This window comes from Papio anubis, chromosome 5 (genome assembly GCF_008728515.1).
Source record: "Papio anubis isolate 15944 chromosome 5, Panubis1.0, whole genome shotgun sequence".
In the NCBI taxonomy this organism is placed as follows: Eukaryota; Metazoa; Chordata; class Mammalia; order Primates; family Cercopithecidae; genus Papio; species Papio anubis.
The window spans coordinates 106,064,470-106,086,217 of record NC_044980.1 but is presented as its reverse complement, the minus strand read 5'-3'; the positions used below and the strand labels follow the sequence as shown (position 1 = coordinate 106,086,217).

The 21,748-nt window shown below is 41.2% G+C and overlaps 1 protein-coding gene across 2 annotated transcripts in view; it reads left to right on the top strand.

Moving 5' to 3' along the window:
• Nucleotides 1-21,748, top strand: part of MCC (MCC regulator of WNT signaling pathway) — a 465,432-nt gene that overhangs the window by 230,650 nt on the left and 213,034 nt on the right. The window lies entirely within an intron of this gene.

Below are 21,748 nucleotides of genomic sequence, written 5' to 3'. Positions count from 1 at the left end.
GATAAAATTACAGCTGTCAAGTGAAAGTGAAAACTGAAATTTTGGAAAACTCATATTTGCAACCTTGTGCTTGACAGCTTCCCAGTACTTAAGTTGTGTCTGGTAAGATTGATCGTAATATTAATAATGTGCTTTTAGGGGGACGTTTTCTAAAAAAAGAAATGTGCAGGCATATCAAAAAAAAACAAAAAAAAAGCTGCATAACTCAATGAACCAGTATTTTCCAAAATCGTACATGGGTAAAAAGACCCTTTCAAGTTGCAAATAGACCATTGGATTTTAATGTAACAGAGTACAGAAAGTTTGTCAGATTTCAGATTCCATATTGTAATTAACTTCTAAAAAGCACCACCTGTTGAATTTGGGGAACGTACGAAAGAATACCCACAGCTATCTCAAAAGATGATTGCAAGACACCCTTCATTTTCCAACTGTTTATCTGTATGAGGCCAGATTTTTCTTCATATACTCAACCTAAACACCATATTGCAACAAACTGCATGCAGAAGCAGGCATGAAACTACTATTTTCCAGTAAGCAGGACATTGAAGAGATTTGCAAAAGCACAAAACAATACCATTCTTACTAAATTTTCTTTTGGAAAATACGTAAAAAGTATCTACTTTAATATGTGGTTTTAAAGGTTATTTTAAAACATATTTTAAAAATTTCTTAGTTAATTTTGAATGTGATAAGTAACAGTGGATATAACCCGCATAACGAGAACTCTATTTAGAGTCCTTAGTAATTAAGAGTGTAAAGGGAACCTGAAAACAAAAAGTTGAATACTGCTGAGTTAGATGAACTTCTGCATTTAAAGAGGTTTTTTTCCCAGAGTTGAATGCCATTGATTCTCTCGAATTTATAATGAATGCAGGCTACATGGAAAGGTAACATTTGTTAATCAACAAACTTGTTCATCTGTCTTTTCTAAAGTCATTTTGTAGTTCGAGCTTATTTATACATTTTGGTTGACTTGACTTTTTTTTTTTTTTTTTAAAGAAATAAATACCTACCTGAGAAAAATATTGCATTCTGTGGTACCTAGTATAGTGTGACACATAAAATAGCTTCATTTTTGTTATGATGAAAATTAACCCATTTATGCTGGAGGTTGCAAAATCTTTTTGTGTGTGATAAATCAGATCTTGGCAATGACCTTGAGCAGTAGGATATAAATAACTCCCACAAGCGTAGCGTTCCAATAATGGAACACTAGACATAAATGGATTAACATGTTCTAGGAGTTCAAATCACCTTAAAGGGAAAAATAATGGCCACGTGCTTTTCCTGGCCCCCACTCTGCTTCAACGAAGTTTAATTACTGGAAATAAACAAAGTGACTTCACAACTATATTTGCAAATAACTTTTGAAGCATATTAAGAACAAAATGCTTTCCAATTAATTTTGTTTTTCTTTAGCAAATGATAATGGGTCTGTTAAATGACTTAGGGGTGTGGTAGACTCTATTACCTGACTTACTGTATTTTCAAAGGCTTTCTTCTAACCCACAAAGTAGATTTATGGGATTAGAATTTAGGGCTGAATGATTCTGAAGGATAATCTTGGTCTTTGAATAATAATTGGTATTTGGCTAAATGAGGAATATGGCAGTGTTCATTTTTTGACTGTTTCAATTGGGATTCATCTGTAACAATGGGGCATTTCACAAATGACTGAGAATGGCAAATAAATGCATTCCTCTCTAATGGAGTCACTTTGGTTCCTTTAGAAGTTGGAGGAGTACGTTTCTAAGAGAAGGGATTTGCCTTCAATTATTAGAGAGTATTTAATAGGGTTGTGTTTTTTGTCTTGCATTTTGCTATTGTAAATTATAAAAATGTGGGTGGATTTAAAATAAAACACCTTTTAACATTTTTACACATAATGTATCTACAAGTTAAATAGATCACTTAAAGATCTTTTGGTGTAAGAATTTTAATGGATAGCAAAAAGCATAATTATGTGGTCAGAGTAGTACAGACCTTGTTCTTGTGTAGCCTGTTAATTTACTGTAAAATTACTTTAAAAGTTTTAATTAGCATAATTAAGTAAAGTAAGTGATAAGATATTTTACTTTGTATATTTTCTGTGTTCTTCTTGAGTCACAGCATTTAACAGGAGCATTTAAACTTAATTGCCCCTTCTAACCTAGGGCAGGTGTAAAGCATAAGCCATAATGATGGTTAGTGCCACCACAAACTAAAATCATTTCCACCCTCAGCTCAGTTCTCCTGAGTAAGTGACCCCCAACCTTTTTGGCAGGAACCGCTTTCGCGGAAGACAATTTTGCACAGGCTGTGGCAGGGGTCGGGGGTATGGTATTGGGATGAAACTGTTCTACCTCAGATCATCAGGCATTAGATTCTCATAAGGAACATGCAACCTAGATTCCTTGCAGTGCAATTTACAATAGGGTTCTGCTCCTATGAGAATCTAATGCTGTGGTTAATCTGACAGGAGGCAGAGCCCAGCCTTAATGCTGACGGCCTGCCGCTCACCTCCTGCTGTGCGCCCTGGTTCCTAACAGGCCATAGACCAGTACCAGTCTCGTCCATAGACTAGGGGTTGGGGATTCCCTGTTATAAGTGATTTATTTGTTCTAGTCTGTTGGCATTCAAATATGTTGAGTACCACCCACAGAAAGAACATTTTTACATCACAATTCAGTATAGACATAAGCGTATGTTATATTAATGTTATTATATACAATGTTTGCCTTTACTATAAGCAGTGTACTTTGGTTTTTTAATTCCCTTCTTTAAAAAGTATTGATTTCAGGACCCCGTGCAATGTGCTCACTGAAAAACTGCCTTGGGAAGCTCTTTCTCATTCACAATGGTTATTTGATATCTTCTCTACCCTCATTCAACTTCTCTCATTCTGCTCACTTTTCTCAATTTTAGCAGATGCTCTGGACTCCGGCTTTATGGAGAGCCATTGAGTTGTGGCTTCCTCAGCTTGTCACGCGACCTGCAAGTTTCTGCACTAGTACCATCCATCCATCTGTCCTCCCTCCTATAATGGAAGAGGTTTCCTTTCTATACCTGTTCTCTAGATAGAACTCTTTCCCCTCCCTCGGGAACATGTGGTATTGATTGTCACTTCTTCATAGTCTCCAGGCTTTCCTTCTTTAATGACTTTTTCCCAACAGTCTTTAAATGTATTTAAAACTCTTCTTTCACACACCCACATCCCGGCACCCACACCCCCGTGCATATCCATTTGTGCACTCGCGGCCCTAGCTACTGCTTTCTTCCTCTTATCCATAGCTTATTTATTGCCAGCCTTTCTGAAGGGTTTTCTGTACCTCCCGTCTGAGTCCTCAGTTTTCTTTCCCTTCTCAACCCACTTCTCTCGCCAAGGTCAACAAAGAACCTTTATTTAATATGCTTCTCACTCTCTTTCTCACTTGAACTCTCTGCTCCTGATCCGATTCTGTCAAATGATTGCTCCCTCTTCTTGACCTTGGCTTTCATTGCCTGCAGTCCTTCTGTGCTCTTAGTTTTTCCTTCCTGTCTCCTCTTGCTCTGTCTGCCCCATTATTCCTGGGTTCCTTGGAGTTCTCCCTTTGACCTCTCTCTCCTGATACCTTGTACTCTCTAGAGGTTTGCACACCTTCATGAGAGCCTTAGTACTGATACCCAAATCTGTCGCCAGCCTGAACTTTGGACCTACACACCAGACTGGGCCAGGATGACCAGAAGTGGTACCTGGAGTATATACCAAAGCCCATGAACCTTAAAAATGAACATGCTTAGCCCCAGAAATTCTCAGTTGCCTACAAATTTCAATACCATGAACTTGTGCTAATCTTTACTGATAAATTAGAGGGGAAAACACAAAAGGAGACAAATTTGTGACAACCACTTGGTACAACGAGATGTAGGAAGACAGGTAGTGGAAGGATGATAACGGATTAGTGACCATCCAGACCTCCTGCCAGAGTCTCTTCCTGTAAAGATAAGAGTTGAAATTAGTCACCTTGGAGAACTCAAGTAGAGTTTTAATCTGGCCTTCAGAATGGTTTCTGGGTTTTGCTTTACTAGCACTTTCTGCAGAGTAAGCAAAAAGCTGATATGGTATGGAAATAAAGCAAAAATTGGCATTAACCCAGATTTGAAGGCCACAGTGACTCTTCTCAGATTTGAGGCTATGCCAAGTATCTGCATCAGGTTGGCAGGTGGGTAACAGTGTCTGCAGTGGCCAGACAGCTCTTAAGTTTGGATATCTCTCAGGCTTCCCAAGGTCAACATGTCCAGAAGTGGACTCATTATATTCTTCATCAAACATACACATTTCAAGTAAATGCTACAAGCTGTCTAGCTAATATATAGGTAGGCAAGTTTCTTGCATATGCCATGTTTTATCTTGCCTCTAGACCTTTGCATATGCTGTTCCCTCTGTTTAGAGGATCCACTCCAGCTACATTTTATTTTTTCTAAAACTCAGTATAATATGTTGTAATAGCTTGGTGACTCTTTCCTGTCTGAACCCTCTACTTATGCCTGCTGGCCCCAGTAGACATAATTCCTTTGAGGGCAGGTATTTTCTTATTTTCTGGCATATCCACAACACCTGGCAGAGTATCTGACATAGTAGATACTCATTTAATATTGTTCAGTGAATGAAATAAGCAGTGCTGGGATGAGGATAGGCTTTGTTTCAGTTAGAGTAGTGGTGTTACCTGCTTCTCCTCTTGGATAGAAACAGAACCAGGAATCATTCTACTAAAGAGATGGAGTTGGTGCGGCTAAACTATGTGCTGGTTACTTTTGAATTAGGACCTTCCATTTGGATTTAATTTGTTTGGGATGTGGTGAATTCCCGGAACAAGAGACACACCCAATTTAAAATATAAATTCATTCAAAGCAAATATTATTTTGGCTCATCTGTGTCATTGTTCAGTGAATAAGAGTTTGGTGGATAAAAATGTTGATGTGGCTGAATCAGATCAAATAAGCATTTTTGGATTTTAGGATTTCCTAGGTTTGGAAATATTACCAGATGGATCTAAATTACTCCCTTTGCTGTGCTTGCATAACATAGTCCTACATTCCAAGCAGCATTTTATGCATTTGTAAACTCTCTGCCCCTGTTTTACTGGGGTCCAGGAGGGCAAATGTGGTGGCTTGTTTAGCCTAGTGTCCCATGTAACCACAGGGATTAGACTGTGGTTGGGGCCAAGTAAATATTTAAGTGAAAGCTCTGTGGGAAACCTACCCAGAATATTCCTCCTAAGGCTGAAGGTAAAAGATGTGGTCTTTGACAGGCTATTAATAGTTTTTCTCTGGAGCAGAGTGTAAAGAAAGAGATATATATTAGTTAGATCTTTCTCACTTGCAGATGACAGAAACCCAACTCAAACTGAGCTTCATTCAGAATAGGAAACCAATTCCTTGTTTCAGTTAAGGAATGTGTTCCCCATCAACAACAAAAAAATATGCAACCGAAGTCTTAAGTACATATGGGGGTTAGTTTCCTGATCCCAAAGGCTGCTACGGGCACTCATGGAGTTCGTTTTGAACCTTTTACCCTTCTGTCCCATCGTTCTTAATATGTGGCTTTCATAGGGAAAACCGGGAAGGGAAAATTGCAAAACTTTCTTCTTAGCAAGACTTGGCCTTTTTATTTATAAAGGAAACCTCCTCAAGGACTTTGGCTCACATCTCAGCTCTCACTGTGATCAGATTGCAAAGGGGGTTGGGGAATAATAGCTGTTATGTTCTTTTTTGTTTGATTGTTTTGAGATAGAGTTTTACTCTTGTCGCCTAGGCTGGAGTGCAGTGGTGCAATCTCGGCTTACTGCAACCTCCACCTCCTGGGTTTAAGCAATTTTTCTGCCTCAGCCTCCCGAGTAACTAGGATTACAGGTACCCACCACCATGCCCGGCTAATTTTTGTATTTTTAGTAGATACGGGGTTTTACCATGTTGGCCAGGCTGGTCTCAAACTCCTGACCTCAGGTGATCCACCCGCCTCAGCTTCCCAAAATGTTGGGATTACGGGTGTGAGCCACCACGCCCAGCCTGCTCTTATGTTTGTAAGGTACATATTAGAGGCAGGCTAGGGAGAAGGGTTGGAAATGGAGGTTTACTCAGGCAACTAACAGTGTCTTTCACACTCTTTTTTTTTTTTTTTTTTTTTTTTGAGACGGAGTTTTGCTCTTGTTGCCCAGGCGGGAGTGCAGTGGCACGATCTCGACTCACCGCAACCTCTGCCTCCTGGGTTCAAGCGATTCTCCTACCTCATCCTCTCAAGTAGCTGGGATTACAGGTATGCACCACCACACCCGGCTAATTTTTTATTTTTAGTAGAGATGGGATTTCTCCATGTTGGCCAGGCTGGTCTTGAACTCCTGACCTGAGGTGATCCGCCCACCTCAGCCTCCCAAAGTCCTGGGATTACAGGTGTGAGCCACCGCGCCCGGCTCTTTCACACTCTTAGATTGGGAAAATCCAAGGAGATGGTTTGCTTCCGTTGGTTGGATCCAGAGGCTCTGATAACACTCCCTCAAGGTGGTATCAAAAATATGAATGCACCATAAAGAGGGAATCCTAGGTTATTAACCAAGCATAGGCCACTTGAACAGAGGTGTTCTGGGCATCTAGGTCAAATTTTCTTTATATTTGATTAGTGGCTTAGGATCATGGCATACTTTTGTTTGCTTTATGTATGGGCTATGACGTTCTTCTATATAGCCTTGTTCTTCCTGGACTTTCTAATTGCCTGTTTTCTCATTTACAGAAGTAATATTTGTCTTCATTCTCTCAAAACTATAATTTATTTTCTTGATTATACAACCTTTTTGAATGCATTATTATGAACTAACTGCTTTCAGGACTTGCTGGACAGCTGTCATCCTGACATTTATTTTCCTTTTATTCTTGGCTTAATTCCACTTTTTCTTGGACTCTGTATCTTCCCTTTTCTTAGACATATTTTTAATTTTGCTGGAGTATATTATAAAGTAAGTTTTCAGAAAGAGTACGTGGCAAGTGTACTTTGAGCCTCTGCTTATCTGTCCTCATGCTTAATTGGTAATTTGGCTGGATATGAAATTCTGAGTTCAAAATAATCTTCCCTTAGCATTTGAAAGAATTTCTCTAGCAGTCAATGCTACTGACCCTTGTACCTTTGAAGGACCTTTCTTTGGAGACTCTGTTTTCTTAATATCAAGATATTGTGACATTTTATGAGAATCTTTTTTCCTTTATTCTGCTCAGCACCTGTGGGCTCTTCCAGTCTGAAGACTTGGGTTCAGTAGATTGATGTTAGGTTTCCTGGATTTACTCTTAAATTGTCTTACCAAACTTTTTTGTTTTCCTCCTTCCACTCACCCAGTTTTCTGGGGATTTCATCATTCTTTTATCATTTCATCCCTTCTATTGAATTTTTAACTTCAATATGCAATCTTTTCCATAATGATGTTTTTGGTTCATGTATGTATTTTGTGTTTTCTAATATCTTTGACCACACTCAGATGTTTTTCCCTCTAAAATTCTCTTCTGCTTTAGCTCCATGAGTTACGATCACTGTCTTCTCTGGGATTGTTTTCATTTTTTCCGTATTTGTCTTTTTTCCCCTGCTTTCTTCATATGTAGTCATCCTTGCTTACCTATCCATATGGATGCATGAAGGATGCATAGCAGCTGACTTAGCTTCCTTCCTGCTTGTGCTCGTCTGCTTATGTTCATCTGCTGCCCCTGTTGGCCTTTCTTGGATTAGGAGTATGGGTTGTGAGCTCTGAAACTGAGGTCGCAGTGTGTCAAAGAGAAGGTTTCACTTTAGGGTGTGTCAAGGTGAAGCAAGCAGGATGGGGAGAGGTTCCCACAATGCCAGAGGGGAGATCCCCACCAGGGTCTGCCAGTCCCTCCTGGCAGATCACTTGCTCCCTTTGGAGAGTAGATGTTTGACTTCAGACTAGGGGTCAGCCCTGCCACCACCCTCATCGGCTGGGGAAAAGGAGGCCATGCTAAGCCACCATCCTGCAGGCAGTTTTGCAGATGTACCCTCCTTTCAGTTTCTATACTTCTAATCTCAGATGCTGCCAACTTCCACCTCTATTCTTGCCTTCCATCTGCATGTGTCCCAAGCTCAGCTGTGGTTTATTATTTCTCAGTATGCTCTCATCTGACCTACAGAAATCTTGAGTCCATTTATGTGCCCCAGTGGTTTGGGAGATGTCTTGCTTCTTCATCTAGAAGCCCTGGGGTATTATATATTTTAAAATTTTATTTTTGAGAAATTAATTCTCACATAATAAAAATTCAAAAAGTACAGAAGGCCATGCAGGGGAAAATAAGATTTTCTTGAACCCACTCTCCAGGTTCTCCATTTCCCTTGCAAGAAGCAAATGCTCTTAGTTTCCTGCATATTTGCAGAGAGGTTATGATATGTACATTTAAGAAAAATCATTTTGGTTGTTGTGTTGTAGTATGGACTAGGTTTGGAGTGAGGTAGGAAGAGATAGAAACTGGAGTCTGGGGGTACCATAGCAACTACAGTGGTCTAGACCAGCAGTCCCTAATATTTTGGCACCAGGGACCAGTTTCCTGGAAGACAGTTTTTCCATGGACCTGAGTGGTGGGGTGGGTGGGGGATTGTTTCAGGATGATTCAAGTGCATTACATTTATTGTGCCCTTTATTTCTGTTATTATTACATTGTAATATATAATGAAATAATTACACAACTCACTACAATACAGAATCAGTGGGAATCCTGAGCTTGTTTTCCTGCAACTAGACTGTCCCAGCTAGGGGTGATGGGAGACAGCGACAGATCATCAGGCATTAGATTCTCATAGGGAACTTGCAACCTAGATCCCTCGCATGCGCAGTTTACAATAGAGTTGTTCATGCTCTGATGAAGATCTGATGGAAGGCAGAGCTCAGACAGTGAGTGATGGGGAACAGCTGTAAATCCAGATGAAGCTTCTCTCACTCACCCACCCACCACTCACCTCCTGCTTTGCGGCCTTGTACCAGCTCTGTGGGCAGGGGGGTTGGGGACTCTTGTGGTCTAGGCAATGGGTGAGGCTCTACGCTAAGACAATGAGATGGGAATGAAGGGCCGAGATGCTTGATCAAGATAATTCCACTAAGAAGTAAACAGGACCTAGCCCTGGTTAGGTGTTGGCAGGATGTCAGGGATAAATGGAGGAATAGGGTTGTGGTGAAAAAAAAAGCAGGCCTCTCTGTTGATTTTTGTGGGAAAAGGGTGGGGTTTTACTTGATTTAATCTGGTAATTTTACAGAGAATCTGAATGCTTTGATTGTCTCTTTTAAGGTCTTGAAACCTTAATAATTTGCCATCTCTGTTTCCGTTCTTCCTTTTGCATGTCCCCTCAGGCCACCAGTGGGTTTCTGAGACTTACAATCTAAAGTAATTTTTGTAGGCGTCGTTGAATATGCATCATTCCCACTTCCTATAGAGGAGAGATACCTAACTGGAAACTCAGCAGCCAAGTACAGCAGCCCATAGGCATGTTTGGGCTCAGTGTTTTGTTTTGTTTTCAACTTGAGTTAATGTTTTTAAAAATTGAGACCTCCCCAAAACTCTGAATTTATCACCTTTTTTGAGAAGTCAGAAAATCTGGCAAAACTAGAACAGTCCTCCTCACTGTGGTAATGGGGTAAGTATGAGAAGCTTTGAGGGGTCGTACCTTCTCCACTAAGCTACAGCCCCTACCCCTCAGTCCAGATCTATATATGAACTTACCGCTGCCCTCCTGAATCATTTAGTTACCTGCCAGTTCCCTTAGTCCCGTGTTTGTCACCCTGGCTATAGAGATCACACTGCAGGAGATTTCCAACTATCAGAGAAGCTGTCTTTATCTTAAAGTTTATCGTAGTACACGTTATGGTGGTATTCCTTTTCGAAGCACAAATGAATAGGAGAAATGGAAACATGAATTCTAACAGTTGAAATCAAATGTAGGCAATACCAACTTTAAAAAAATGCGGACAGTGCTAATTAAAGTTATGGAAGAAAATACTTTTTGGCTTGGCCAGACTGATGTAAATATTTCTGACAATATAGTTAGTATATACGGCATTCGCAAAGGTGGTGTTGTGACAATTAGAATTTGTCTGAGGTTTGTAGTCTAAGAGACTGGATGACTTTATTTTCCTGTGAACAGTTACGATGTGTGGAAAAGTGAGGCCAACTAGAACACTTTTGATTGTATTGTTAAAGTAGTACCTTAAGAAACCCCTCTGGATACATTCTCTACCTCTGAAGTCAGTAAGGAAAAGGTATAAATCCTTCGTGTGACCTAGCTGTTACAGAGAACCTTGTCAGGCAAGACAGTTTATTGGAGTGATATACCCTAAATTTACCTGTTGCGGGGTAACCTGTGTTTTTCTAAGGCTATCCTAGGGAGTTCCATTTGTGTAGGTCGACCTTGGACTGACCCCAAGATTTCCAGTCATCAGAATGTAGGAAGTAGAGGGAGTGGGATTACACATGCTTGGAACTCAGCCCATTAGAAAAAGCCACATGCGTTTTCCAGCACTGGCTGTCTTTGTCTTCAGTTTTGAGTCACTGAATATTTGATCTAAATTCCCCACATCACTTACACAAACAGTTCCATGCACTCCTCAGGAAGCATGTGACATAACTTTGTGATTGATGTCAGGATTCCAATAACAACACAGGATCACAGAAAAGGTCTGGTAACCTGAGTAACTTTTTAAAAACAGTTATTTATAAAGGCACATGTCTGTGTGAAGGAACAGATGTCGGGAGGCAGTGTGCTGTGGGAGCAGGCTGCACTGGGATGATGACTCAAGAAACAGAGGTTCTAACCCCAGCTCTGCCTCTGTCATGTTACGTGACCTTCGAGCAAGTTTTTCCTACGTCTCCTTTTCCTCTTGTGTAAACTGAGGAGGTTGGACTAAACAATCTTCCAGTTTTCCCGTGTTGGACATTTGAGCAGTCACTTGTTCTCATTATCTTAGCTTTACAGAGTGAGAATCCTAGGGAAGATGCTTCTTGGTGACTCTGTCCTCAGACATGATGGTTGGCCTCCCCTTCCCTGAGATAATGACAGAGTGCCCTGTGTGCCCTGTGTCATTGGTGGGTCTTCACTGACCCTCTTCAACTCCTGCTGTTTGCAGTACATCTCAGACACTGTGGGAAGCAAGGCTGGCTTTATGGGGCGACAGGCTTTCCATTTGGGTTTCAGCATGCCGTGAACGTTCTGTTCCTTTCAGATGTTTCTTATTATTTGGTGGTGGTTCCTGAAATACTGCATTATATTTTTTACCTTCCGTCCACCACTTTTTTGGCTTTTTGGAAACTGTGCATTGGAGTCTGAAGAGGCTATTACCATGGCAAATCTTAGAGTCACAGAGAATTGGTTAAGTAGATGGTGAAACCAAAGGCTTGGGGGTAGAGGGTGATACCAGAGTAAGGAGCAGTGGATAAGGGGGCCTGAAGGCCAGCTTCATCTGTCTGATACATTTGTCCTGCCCTTGTCCTGGGTGAGCAGGTTTGAAAGTGAGATGAAGCACACTGCTTTGCCTAGCTCTGCTTTCTGCCCTGAAACCCAACAGTGGCAGGTGGGGTTTTATATACCCCAAACACACAGAGATACAGAGACAGACAGATTTACCTGCTTATTTTTGGGGGTGAGCCAAGAGGAAAGGAGAGAAGAGGCACAGGAGAGGAAATGTTAATAACTAATGGAACAGCAGCTGAGTAGAGGCTGGAATTAATGGGATCAGAATGTAGGTAGAGGGCATATGTTTGGCAGACATAAAAGGAAATCTTCTCTCCACAGAAAACTGTGAAGGAAAAGAGTGAGTAGCATGTAGCTTGCACAATGCAGAGATATAAGGAATTGTTTTTCTTCTGACTTCATCTCAGTAAAGTTGGGAAGTCTCACTGTCCTCATCCCTCTGCTGACCCCCTGAGCTTTCTGTGTTTTATTTGGTTCTGAGCAGATCTTAATACTGTTGTGATTGGCATCTTTAAAGGAGAATGGTTTTTATAGAGTAAACAACAGGGACTCTGTTTTCTTCCACATCAGCTCACCCTTCCGTTTCTGGATCCACAACAGTGTGGTGTCCAATCAGTTGTTTAGAGAGAGAGAGAGAGGGCTGGATGCGGTGGCTCATGCCTATAATCCCAGCACTTTGGGAGGCCGAGGCGGGCAGATCACGAGGTCAGTAGTTCGAGACCAGCCTGACCAACATGGTGAAATCCCATCTCTACTAAAAATACAAAAATTAGCCAGGCATGGTGGTGCACACCTGTAACCCGCAGGAGAATCACTTGAACCCGGGAGGCGGAGACAGCAGTAAGCGGAGGCTGCAGTGAGCTGAGATCACGCCACTGCACTCCAGCCTGGGTGACACAGTGAGACTCTGTCTCAAAAAGGAAAAAAAGAAGAGAGAATGAGAGCACTTGCAGCATGTGCACTGAGAACCAGAGAACATTGTTCTGTCCTGTTTCTGCTGAGGGGAATCTTTTTATATCAAAACCCTATCGTTACCCTGGGATAGGAAGGTGGAAATAGCTTTGCTACCCAAGACCCTTCTTGGTTAATGTGTTGGACCGACCAGACTTAAACTATGTTTCTTGGCATTTAGAAGGTCAACCCGGGCCGGGCGCGGTGGCTCAAGCCTGTAATCCCAGCACTTTGGGGAGGCGAGAGCATGGATCACGAGGTCAGGAGATCGGACCATCTTGGCTAACATGGTGAAACCCTCGCCTCTACTAAAATATACAAAAAAATCCAGTCAATGGGCGGTCGGGGCACTCGCAGTCCCAGCTACTCGGGAGGCTGAGGCAGGGAGAATGGCGCAAACCCGAGGCATGGAGCTTGCAGTGAGCTGAGATCCGCCACTGCACTCCAGCCTGGGCGGCCAGAGAAGACTGTTTCAAAAAAAAAAAAAAAAAAAATAGAAGGTCAACTGGGGTTTCAACACTAAGGAAATCTGGGAAGCAGCCAATTTCATATACTCTTCATATACAGGTTGAGTATTCCATATCTAAAATGCTTGGGACCAGAGGTGTTTTGGATTTTAGATTTGGATTTTCAAAGCTGGGATGCTTAACCTGTATCGACTTTACTCAGATATAAAATTTATTTTTATAGTTACTGAGGCAATGAAGTGACAGTAACATAAAACTGAGCATAGCACCTGCTTTGATGCCCATGATCTAATAACCCCATCCAGTGTGTTTTTCTGTGTTCTGTTACTTTGATTCCTTGGGCATTTAATCCTGTACTAAATTGTAAAGCTCCCTCCTGTCTTTCTTTTATGTGTGGTCTTTTTTTTTTTTTTTTTTTTTTTTTAATAGATACAGGGTGTCACTCTGACACCCAGGCTGGAGTGCAGTGGCACAATTATAGCTCACTCTAACCTGGAACTCCTGGGCTCAAGTAATCCTCCCACCTCAGCCTGGAGTAACCAGGATATACGCTGCCTTTATTCTTAACTTCCTTTTGAGGCTTTTCCTTCTCTGCCCCCTTCCCTGACTTCTGCTTCTTCCAGCTCCCTAACTATGAAGTGTGCCCCAGGCTGAGATCTGGGACTGCTTGGATGTCTCATTCACCCTCAAGGTTAGGCTCTTGGTTTTGGGCGACTCTCAACACTGTGCTTCCTGATGGCTTTCCAGGGCTTTAGTTCAGCATCTGACTTCTAAATGGCTGTTGGATATATCTTCGTAGGTGACCATACACTCCCCTGCTGCCGACAATTATCCCTCCCTCTGGTTATGGTGACACCATTCTCCCATACATCTCTACTTGAAGATTGAAAGCCTTGATTGCTCCACATCCAGTAGATGGCCAAATCCCATTTACCTTTCCTTTAGGATGTCCTTTCTTACATCCATTTGTCCCTCTGTGGACCAGTCCCCGTCACCTCATTCCTGAACTGCTGAGTCTCCTCTCAGTTTCCCTGCCTCCAGCCTTTCTTCAGTCTGCCTTGTACTGCATTTCCGGAGTGATCCTTAAGATGCTGCCTTGTATATACCACTTTTATTTCCACTAAAACTTCTATGTGAAGAAATTTCTACCAGTAGAAATCTTTAGTAACTATCTAGAAAAGAGTCTCAATTCCTTAGCTTGCCATTGAAAGCATTCTGTAGTTTTCCTCCTTTCTTCTCATTACTCTTCACTTAGTTTTCTGTTGACTTAAATGTATCATGAGCCATCATTCCAAGGTCTACCTTTGTGTGCTGGGGGTGCGATTGTTCTCCCATCTCCCTCCCTCTCTTAACATGGTCTTTACCTGTGTGGTCTACTCTTCCCACTGAACGCACCTGTCTTCACAAAGCTTTTGTCAGTTGCCCCTTGATGAAACCCTCTCTTCTGGATTCCTGTAGGATTTTTTGCTAATCATATTATCATTTATGTTTTCAAGTATAAGCCCTACCTTCCTCCGTATTTGTCAGCTGCTCCAGGGCAGGGGTCATGTCTTAAGACTTTACCTTTCCAGTGTCCAGCACCTTCCTTTGTCATAAACTATTTGAGGACAAAGGTGAAAGAGCAGAATATGAAATGGACCAAACAGTGGACAGAGTGAAGAAAGCCTCTGGAAGTCACAGAGAGCCTTGCCAAGACTCCAGATCTCTCCCAGCCTCAGTTTTTGCCTCCTGCTTAAATATAAAGGGGGCTGGTCTGTGACCTCAGAATCTATTTCTCAGTCCTAAACCTAATGTTATGTGAATGACTCCAGTGACTGGATTCAGAAACACTGCATTGCAGTCCTCTCCCCTTCCCTGTTGTGATGATTAAACAAGGAGAGTAGAGTGGTTTACAGAAGTAACACATAATTTAACGAAGGCAATAAAAAGTTCACAAGATAAAGTAGGATTTTTTCCCTAACCACAATCACAGAAAGTGATGAGACAACTTTCAAGAAAAAAGCCGACAGCTGGAGACAAAAGACAGTGTCTCCTCCTGGGATTCATTTACTTGGCTCCCAGCCTCTGTCAGTATCCAAAATGGATTCACTGCTGTTTTCCATTCCTCCAGCATTCACCAAAGCAGTCACTTGGCCTTCCTATTTTCCTAAAAGTTAAGCCTTTCCTTCTCTCCCACACGCCTCCTCTCCCTAGAAACGTGGCTGAATTTCCTCCCTTAAGTTTCACAATGTAACATCACTTCCCCTCTTTTTGTGGGGTAAACGTTTCCCCTTTACTTCCCTCTTCCTCTAAATCAAGATGAGACTTCACGAGAAATTGCTTTCAGAAAGATGAACTTTTCAGCTTATCAGTTTAAAAAGTAAATATTTCAGTGGGTAGGGATCTGATTGTATTGAACCGGTAATTACAGATTATTCCACAAGCAAGTGGAAACATATTTTAACTGTCTCCAGAACCCTGAAATGTCTAGAATCTGACTTGTTTTGGAGTCTTGAAATTCTGGCTAAAGGCTCTTTTCCTTCCATGGTTTATCAAATTCTCTGCTAGTAAGCCATCTTTTATAACTAAATCTGAATGTCTCTCTTTTCTACCAAGACTTTATTCTTTTTTGTTCCCCGTCTTCCCCTCGGGAAATATTTTTGGCAGGGACCTTATCTCAAAAGGCTTTATAACAAGATCTTTTTCTGAAACCTCTGAAGTAATACTGTTCTCCTTGGCCTCAGTGTCATGAGAAGCCCAGACTTCCAGACACTTTCTGATCCCATTAGATGTTGATTACATTGTTGGCCCTTACTCCTGGTGACTTTTTTCCTTTCAAAGTGGCAGTTGTTGTGATTGAATAGGTTTTAAATTGTCACAGTATGAGTTCTTTATGGCTAGGATTCCTTTGGATTTTCCATCATTTGTGGGGAGGGGATGAATAACGGAGAAAATAAAAATATGAGGCTTTGTCAGACATTTATTACTGAAACTGAGAAGCTGAAACTGAGAAGCCTTATATTCTCTAGGAAGGTTACAGGGTAGTAGCACAGTTTCAAAATTAATTACCAGGAGTTTTGTTTCTCACAGTGGATTCCAAACCTACTATTATCCGGTGGCACACCTCTTCTTGGCCTTATGTCCTTGGTTGCTTCAAGGACATAAGGCTTGGTTGTGGCAAGGACTGAATTCTACTTTGCTTGCCCTTTTCCCTGACCAGTTAGGTTGTTGATGGCTTGTAGAGATATTTAAAATGTTTCATTGGGTAAAAAAAAAACAGGGGACTTGGAGAACACAACAGAGAGGACATAAGAGATCTCTTTGGTTTGTCGCTCAAGGTTGGGTTGAACCTTAATGGGAAAACGGTATTACTTTTTTTTTGAGATGGAGTTTCGTTCTTGTTGTTCAGGCTGGAGTACAGTGGTGTGATCTCGGCTCACTGCAACTTCCACCTCCCGGGTTCAGGCCGTTGTCCTGCCTCAGCCTCCCGAATAGCTGGGATTACAGTCACATGCCACCATGCCCAGCTAATTTTTTTATTTTTAGTAGAGATAGGGTTTCATCATATTGGTCAGGCTGGTCTCAAACTTCTGACTTCAGGTGATCTGCCTGCCTCAGCCTCCCAAAGTGCTGGGATGTGCTTTCCAGAAGCAAAAGCTACCCAAATGATTTAATATGGCACTTCTGTGGAATTTTTACCCCACAATGGCTAATCAATATTAATTTTCTCATACTTGCAGACAATATTGCTCCCTGAACAACAATGGAGAAGCTCAGATTTTATTTGACAAATTTGGTATAGTAGATTTTTACTTTATATATATTTGGGGAGTGTTGTGCTTATACAAATATATAGATCTGGTGCTTGGAGGATAGTAGTAAAGTGAAATGTTTTCTTAATTACTTTAGGGAAGCAACTCTTCCTATTGTTTAGCTGTCTTCTAGCCTGCAAGAGCCGAAATCAGTAAACTCACCAGGTGAAACCAGTTTTCTAGTGGAAGCGTAGATATGGACTTGCATTAATTTTGTTTCCTTCCATTTGGAGTTTGACATTTCATCTGTCAGGCTAAGTAAATTTCAATCATGAGAGACTCCTGGTAACCAAATGTTGTATTTAGAAATGTTATTTAAAGCTGTTATTTTTTATTTTTAGAGCTGGAACGTCTAAAGTTTCATAATGTATAGGCTAAACTTCAGAACACATGTTAAACACATTCTCGTTCTAATTCTAGAGATTATATAGAGTATTACATAATTTGGAGTATTTTCTCCCTTTGCTCAAAGTGTTAGCTATTGGAAGATCAAAATATATTTTTCCCCGTAGGGTTTAATTTGTAAACCTACTTGTAGGTTATTTAACTGTATTTATTTTACAGATCTACATTTCATAAAAATATGGATGATCATTCCTTGTGTTGTTAGAAGTATATCAGTAATTGAGGCCAACAATTACATCCACATTACGTATGCTATTTGGGGGTGAGAGAGGCATGTTCCCATTTACAAATTTGTTTATTAGAGAAGCCAGATCTGTTAGAATCAATTATGTAGATTTAGATAATTTTGATTTTCCATGTATGCTGTCAAAAGACACATCTTAACCAGATTTGTGTGTGTTGTGACTTTGCCCGCAGTGTAGAAGTGGATCCTGTCATCTGTTTACTGTTGGTGGGTATTGAACTATATTGATGTTCCAATCCATTGCATGGTTCCATGAACAAAATTTGAATCTGGCTCAAGCTGAGTGTTGGATGGGTGGCAGAAGCAGAGGAAGGGTGTTAGTAGAGTCTGAAGCAAGGAAAGAGAGAGGGAAATGCTAGGTGTGGTAAGAACTGCCATGTTGTCGCTTGGCTGGAGCATCGGGCAAACGGAGGGCAGTCCTGAGAGGTGTGTCCCAGAGACATGAGCCCGTCCTCAAGGCCTGAGCTCCTGGCTGGGAGTTGGCTAACTTTGTTCAGGAGGCAAAGGGAGCCAATGACAGGTTTTAAACAGAAAGAAGGATAAACACACTAGGCATGGCCAGCACCTTTGAATTGTTTTCCAGAAACCAAGGTTTGGCCTGGCTTCCAACATTTGGCAGAATGAAACTTTGAAGAAGGAAAGGAACAGTGGAGGCCCATGGCTCAGATTACATGCTTTCATTTAATACCTTTTTTTCTTTCAGTCAAAGCCTGTAGTAACTGAAGTCTGTGGTCTTCGTACCACAGAGTTCTCTGTTCTTTAGGGAAGGTGGTCAAGGTGAGAGACAGTAGTCCTGTACATGTGAAGGGTTAGGCAGAGACCTGGAGTTATAGGATTATAGGATACTCACAATTGGTATCCTATAGTTGCTGAAGCTTTGTTGCCCTGCGAGTTAGTAATTGTTTCTTTGAATAAAATAGTCTTGTCTTTACCTTCCATTTATATGTGCTGATGATTCATTACCAGAGGAGGGCCGATGTAGCTACTTCTAGATCATGCCAGTACATGATACCATTCCATTAAAAAAAACAAAAAAAGAAAAGAAAAGGAAAAAGAAAAACATGCTTAATAGCCATTTTTAGACCTGGGCTAAAAAGCTAAAAATGTTGATCGTAAGATAATAGGCAGAAAGCATAGTTGTTCGTTTCAGAATTCATTTGACCACTACACTGGATATTTTGGTTTAAACTTCTTAAACTAAGTAGTTCAAGAGAAACAGAATTTCCCTCCATGGCATCTCATTGTGAATTGCATTTGCCTGATGATCTCGCTCTCACTGGGGAGAGGAAACTCTCGCCACCACTGGCTCCTATAACCCAGGTTGTCCTGGTCTTCCCTGACTGACTCCTGTTACTTTTGGTAAAGTCACAGCTTTGCTTTCTCGATTTCCACAGCACAGAGTTTTCTGTTCCTTTTGGTGAGAAGGAAGGGAATGGCTTTCTGAAGTACCCGAGATGGGAAGAACACAGTTCTCTGTTGTGCATGGTCTTGAACTGTGTCCATCTGGTTACCCCCGTGTGGTCATGTTCCTTGTTCATTACCCCCTTGAAGTACAATGCTCTGGGCACTCTGCCTCTCCTGCTGCTGTCTAAGAAGGCATTAGTTTTTTTCATTGATGAGTCATTGAATGTATAGGAAACCCAGATTCTTGAGTTTTTTTTTTTTAAATAAAAAACTGTAATAATTAACTCTTATTAATTCATATCTCTGTTTTGCATAGTTGTTTTTAAATGTGAATATAAGACTTAATTTTTGTTTCAATTAATTTTGTCCTTAATGTGAATCTTTTCAGATTCTCTTTGGATGGGGTTCTGATTTGCTCAGCTTCTATATTGGCTGTTCCTCCTCCTAAAGTGGTGTCATCTAGAAGTTTGAGAACTATCCCATTGACATACTTATCAATCAAGTGAATATGCTAGAATGAATGCCTTGTAATGTATCACTGAAGGCATTTTCTCCAAGTTTAGTCTTTAAGCCTGACTATTACTCTCCTGACACACATGAACTCAAATGGTATTCTGGAAGAATTTAATATCTTGCTTAAGTCCAGAATATTTCAAATGAATCTGGGTATACCTTGCAATATTGGCCTACTGCCAAAGATGGCTGTGATGTGGGATTAGGTTAGCACCAGTAAGGAGTTAGAAGCAATGAAAAACAGTGTGGTTTATGAGAAGGAGGGTTTTCATTTTATACCACTGTTTGATTTGATTATTCTCTATTCTGTTGAATTAGTTCCTTGAATATATGGCCATCTGTTTTTCTCCTAAAAGAATGTAAAATATCTGATTTGAAGCTCTATGGGAATAACTGGATTAGCCAACAGGTGGACTTTGGAGCCAGGTGTTTGTCAGCCTGAATGTCTGTGCAGTTTTTCCAGAGAAGACTTGTCTACTTTGGAGATGTTGGCCTGGCTTCCAACATTTGGCAGAGTGAAACTTTGGAGAACGAAAGGAACAGTGGAGGCCTGTGGCTCAGATGACGTGCTTTCATGTAATACCTTTTTTTTTTCTTTCAGTCAAAGCCTGTGGTAACTGAGGTCTGTGGTCTTCATACCACAGAGTTCTCTGTTCTTTAGGGAAGGTGGTCAAGGTGAGAGACAGTAGTCCTGTACGTGTGAAGGGTTAAGACAGAGACCTGGAGGTCTAGTCTCTCTCTAAATAAACTTACAACTAGTTTCTCAAGTTTCCAGCCTCATGTCTCACTCCTGTTTTTTGTGGTACACAGTCTCTCCAAACTTGAGCCTCTCTGGGTTTCTGTGAGAGTAAATTATTTTTCTTGTTATCTCCTCCGTAGGGTCTTTAGGCTATAGCAGAGTTGAGGAAGTTAAATTGGGCATCATTCTGTCTACTTTGTCTTTCCAAAATTTGTTGAAATCGCTCCTCTGCTGTCTTTTCTCCTATTCTCTTGCCCTTAGCTATTTAATTTTTATTTTATTTGCTATCATTTTAGTCATTCTTGGAAAGGAAAGGTGAGAAGTATATAGTCAATCTGCTACATTTAACCAGAGGCCTATATTATATTATACTCCTAAGAAAAGACTGCAAGTTAGTTGAGTTTCTGTACAGTTTAGAGCAATATGTCATATGGCTGAAAGCTTATTACTATGAAACTAAAGCTATTTCTAAATGACCTATAATGACACACTGACATTACTCAGTTTCTGATTCGACTAATTTATCAGACATCCAGAGGATCTGGTGGTTGTTCCTTGTGTGGGAGCTGCATGACGTCCTGGAGGAGCAGTGTTGTGGAATGGGGCAAGGGTGTCCTCTCACCTGACTCTATGATGCTCTGAGTCAAATTACTCCCCTCGCCTAGTACCCAGCTCCTTATTTTGTGAATAAGGGTCTGGTCCTCAAGGTATTCTCAGCTTCTCTGATCCTGAGGCTGTGCCTTCTGGAGCACAGATTCTGGTGGACTCTAATGCAGACCTCCATCCACTCCTCAACAGCAATGGTACATTAACTGGGTGATTTAAATGGCCCAGTTGGCTCTTTGAGGATAGGAAAAAAGATGAGAAATCCTGTTACAGTTGGCATTAGACTCTTGAAGGAAGGGAAATGTGATATTAGAGCAACCTCCATTGAAACCATCCTCGCTGTAAATAGTATCACTGATGTATTAAAGAAGACATATCAGAGGAAGGGGAGTGGGTTCAGTGGAGTCAAGCTACGTATGCTAGAGTAGATATCATGAATCATGCGATTGACTTATGTCCTGTTCAGCTGAAAGATGTACACACAGCTAGTCTCAAGGCCTAAAAACAGATTCCACACCTGTCCTAAGCAGGTCAATTCAATATGGTCTAAGTTCTAGGTTTATTTCAGTGGAAAGTTTAGAAATGGACTTCAAATTAGTTTAAATAATAATATTAGCTCATGTAAGTCCAGGAGTGACTTACCCGTGGCTAGATCCTGAGGCCTGGGTATATTTAGGCCTCACTCTCTTACCATCTTTTAATTGGGTCAAGTTCTCAACCCCTAGCCAACTACTGTGCTGGGGAGAAGGGTATGCTGACTGTCCTTCCCTATGCAGCCACACAGAAGGGAAAGTGGTGGTGGAATGGGAGAGACTGACATGACAGCTTTCTGCCACCCTCCACTCTATATGTGGAAAGTATAATCACTTGTGAAGATTTAATTTGCAGAATAGGAGACCAGAAAAGAGTAGGAAATTTGGACTTTTCAAAAAGGCAGAAGCCACTGGAGGATACAAATCATACAATGAGTGACCAGATGAGATTTGTATCTGAAGCTCAACCTGAGATCTGTGTGGAGACTCAGTCACCTTAAATTGAGTTGGAAATAGAAAACCAGGTAATGATGAGAAACTGACAGGACCTGGCCCAGAACCAGGAATCTGTCTTCCGCCACGTTTGGATTTCACCCAAAAAGGAGTTGCCAGTTCGCCGTGGGAAAT